The sequence below is a fragment of the Centruroides sculpturatus genome, unplaced genomic scaffold (genome assembly GCF_000671375.1).
Source record: "Centruroides sculpturatus isolate CEXI.00-Female unplaced genomic scaffold, Cexi_2.0 scaffold2062, whole genome shotgun sequence".
Classification (NCBI taxonomy): domain Eukaryota; kingdom Metazoa; phylum Arthropoda; class Arachnida; order Scorpiones; family Buthidae; genus Centruroides; species Centruroides sculpturatus.
The window spans coordinates 2,878-7,118 of record NW_019386358.1 but is presented as its reverse complement, the minus strand read 5'-3'; the positions used below and the strand labels follow the sequence as shown (position 1 = coordinate 7,118).

Sequence of the window (4,241 nt, the reverse complement as noted above, 5' to 3'; positions counted from 1 at the left end):
ATTTCTGTTGGAGATGTACCGGGTGCAGAAATTTCGCTTAGAGAATGTGCAAGAATGTCATCAATTTCTGAAGGCCACAACTATAGTTAATGCTGCTGAAAAATTGGTTGAAAATCTGATAGATGCAACTGCTACCAAATAAAAAAAATTCTGTAATTCCAAATGTCATGAAAATCTTAATTGCTCAAATAAATAAACTAAAAAACATTTAATTTTTTATATAATTTATACCAAAAATTGTTAATAATACTTTTCGGTAATATTAATTTAATTAATATAGTTAATAGTAGTTTGATATAATTTACAAAAAATAAATATTTCTAAATGAAATAAGTGGAGTTTTTTTTAATCAAATTTAAAATTCTGTACTAAACACGATATGCACACGCAACTCAGAGTGCCAATTGGCTAGCGTATGTCGGATGATCACTCCTCAACTTATTATTATCACTTTGCTCGACTAGGTGATAGCAGTATTCATAATGACCGGTCAATTTGACAAAATAATTAATATTTATCACACTGCCTGCCCTATTTGGTCATTATTCATAATGCCCAATTAATTAATCACTTTGTCCATAACATATATACATGCTTACTTTGTAGAGCCCACCATATATATCATGTATATTTACAGGAATACTCATCAAAGTATTAATGATTAATAATCATTATTCTGAATATTATACAGAAAAAAATAAATGAAATCTTGTGATGTTGTGGTACCATAGATTTGCCATCTCTGGACTGTAGTATTTAGTATTGTGTGTGCTATAGTCATTTGTTAGAATACAAGAATTTTTAGTTGTCAGTTATTTTTAATACTTTTTTATAATTTAAATAAAACTTTTTCATGTCAGTTTAATTTTTTGAATATCTTTTGATTATAATTTAATATGCATTTGCAATTTTCTATGGGATATAAACTATTATGGGTTATATGTTACTATGGATTAGCCATATAAAATTATAAAATTACAGTGGTATATTTGTTTATTATATATTCATTAATATTTAGTCAATATTTTATATTAATAATTTTATTTTATAACTGTTTAAAAATATTGCTATTTTTAAAGGTATTATTACAGCGATTGTCATCCTTGTCTAGGAATACAGCTGTTTAGAATTGGGAAAATACAGTTATATTTAGAAAAGATAAAAGATGCTAATAAGACTCTTAGAAAGGTATTAACAATACGAGTATAACAATATTTCTTAATGCAAATATAATGTGTTAGTGTGTTGTTTTGATTTAACTTTTTAATAATTTAAACAATTTTAACTGATATGAAAAGTTATAATTGTAGCTCATTAGAAAAGTAATGGAAATTTTATTGTTATCTGAAATTGTAATGATTCTTATTTTCAAATGTTATAACAGTAGAGTAAAATTTGATATATGCAGTTTTTATCAGTACTAGTTTCAATTATGTTCTACATGAAGTTCACATTGCCAGCTTGACAGAGCTCATAGCTGGTAACACTGAACTGATCCCTTCTCTTCACTATGAAGGTTTCCCCCTTTTATTTTTTGAACAAATGAAATGAATAGTGTTTCTTTATTAATAAATAACAATTTTAAGATTTTATTTTTTTGTTAGTAAAAATAACATTAATTTATAGGAATAGAAACAACTATGGGTCTCTGAATTTTCTCCAGACCCAGGGAAAAATACCCTCTTGCAGGTCCTGAATCCTGCTTGCTTTTAGTAGGAAAAAGCAAACTTTAGTTTTCCTAGTGCAATACTCTTATTCAGACAGTTTAATTTCTATTTTCACATTCATCATAATTTCTTCAAATATTTTGTTTTAATTCTTCAGTTTTTACATGAAACTCTATGAAAAAAAGAAAATAACAACTGTGAAGGAAATGATAAATATTTTACTTGAATTTTAAAATTTTCTTACTTCATATAGTAGTTTTTTTTTTTTGCTACTTTTAGTGGTTAGTCTAAACTCTCTATAATCAAACTTTAATATTATTTTCTATGATTTGTTTTCATTTTCATATGTAACTATACTGCACTTCATCTAAAATCTTTAATTAATTAATAATTCTTCAATAAACGTTTCTTTATTTCCTATGTTTTTACTTCACCCAAGCAAATATAAATGTAAAAATTATGATTTTAGATGAATTGTTAATCAGCTAATTCACAAATTAACTTAACTTACTTCCAACTGATTGTTAACTTTGACATGTGCAGTTTTGGTCCATACCTGGTATGCAGTATATTTGCAGAACCAATTAACTGCATATATCAAGGGTTATCTGTATTACTTTTCATCTTAAATTTGCTCATTAATTTCCTAAAATAATCAAATATTGTTAAAACAAAAAGTATTTCACATAATGTTGTTTATTTTGTTTAGTGAATTATAAAATTTATATTAAAGTTTATGCTTATTTTATTTGGATAAAATTGTTTCAGTATAATAATAAATAAAAATACAGATTTAAATGAATTTATCTCTGGAGATATGTAAAGAAGCTGTTTTGTAAATAAAATTTAATTATTAAACAAATTATAATTTAACTTTTGATTAACAATGAAAAATTAAATTATACTTTTGATGTATTGAGTCATTTGATAAGTAATATATTTTTTTTAAAAATTTTGAAGAACAAAACTTACATTAATTAACCTTTTGTCATGCACATCTGATCAGTCTGATACACTGTGTGCACATTTTGAATTGTCATTTCTTGACATAAAATTGTAGCCACACCTACTTTTCAGTAGCTTTTATTTTTTTTTTCATTCTTGCTTGTGACCATTTGTTGACAGGGAATAGATGCTAATATAGTTTTATTTTCATTTAGCAGTTTGTAATGAATTACTCCATAAATATCCCACTGAATGCAGATTTAATCTCATTTATGCTGTTGTTAAAGATTGTTGGTTTGATGGTAACCATTGTCACATTGCTCAACCAAAAAAAAACCTTGAAATTCAAGTAAAAGTTTTAATAAAAACATAAAATTAAACTTTTATTGATTCAAGTTTTACATTTTTATTAAAACTTATTGCTGGAATTCAAGATTTTTTTGTTGAGGGATGTACCAAAGTTAGTTACAATTACAGTTATTAGAAGACAGTTGATAAACATTATCTTTTCTGATTAATATCTGAACTGTATGAGTTATTTTTATATAATAAATTACATTATTTTCAAATTTTCAAAATATTTAATTAAACATAATTTAAAATATCCCTATAACAATAAAATAAAACATTAACACAGAAAAATCACACCACCTTCACACTTTCCAGCAGTAGTTGTTTAATAAGCATTTTTGGCCACATTGGGGATTACATTAGGTTAAGCATACTCTAAATCAAACCTTGGTATATGCTTAACCTGATGAAGACCCCTGAATGTGGCAGAAAACATTTATTAACAGTTACTGCTGGAAAATGTGAGGAAGTTGCAATTTTTTTCTGTTATATGTTAGTTCTTACAAATTAAATTAGTATAATTAAAGTTACTTGTTGAATTTGTAAGTAACTAAGTAAGTATAATTAAACATATTAAACATATTTAACAGTATTAAATATTAAAACATTTCATATCTTTAGAATTACCATAATTTCAAAATTGGAAGGGATGATTAATGAGCAAATTTTAAGCTTTTTGTTTTGTATTTTAGAAAATATTAATCAGCTTATTTAAATTAATTGTATGTTTAATTTTATAAAACTGTAATTTATATCAGTAATTATTTTATTTTTAGGCAGAAGAAATATTAAAGATCACCCACGGAACCAATCATCCTCTATATCATGATTTATCTCAATTACTTGTACAGTGCCAAACAGAATTACACATATTATCAGAATTAAATTATAAAAAGAAAATGATATAATGCAATCAGTTATAAAAAATGTATGTTGAATTTTAAAATCTTTATCTGTTTTTAAATTAAAATAAAAAGTTTATCATTTTTTTTTTGTTAAATGTGATATTAAGATGATAAAAAATGTAAATCCCATTTGTTAATAAAAACAAAAAAAAAAATCAGTTTCTAGTATTAAATATCATTTTTAAACACTTTCCACCCTACAAACAGTAAGAAGGCTTATTTTAATGGGGCAGCCAGGTTCCAAAATTAAGCTCCTTGCAGTTCAACATAAATTATTTTTGTTTTATAGCCACATATTTGAAATTTGATAAATTTGAAGGACAGAGCATGATGTATCTGTGTTAATTCATTCACGAAAATTTCTGAGTTGACC

At 24.9% G+C, this 4,241-nt stretch overlaps 1 protein-coding gene across 2 annotated transcripts in view; it reads left to right on the top strand.

Annotated features, from left to right (window-relative positions):
- Window positions 1-3,919, top strand: part of LOC111614670 (histone-lysine N-methyltransferase SMYD3-like) — a 33,161-nt gene extending 29,242 nt beyond the window's left edge. Inside the window, exons 6-7 of one of the 2 annotated variants that reach the window (XR_002754978.1) lie at window positions 1,080-1,188; window positions 3,740-3,919. The gene's annotated coding sequence lies outside the window, so the exon portion shown is untranslated. Of the gene's footprint in view, window positions 1-1,079; window positions 1,193-3,739 lie in introns of those variants that run through there. The other variant, XR_002754979.1, reaches the window with a different exon arrangement.
- The last annotated feature ends 322 nt before the right edge of the window (window positions 3,920-4,241 follow it).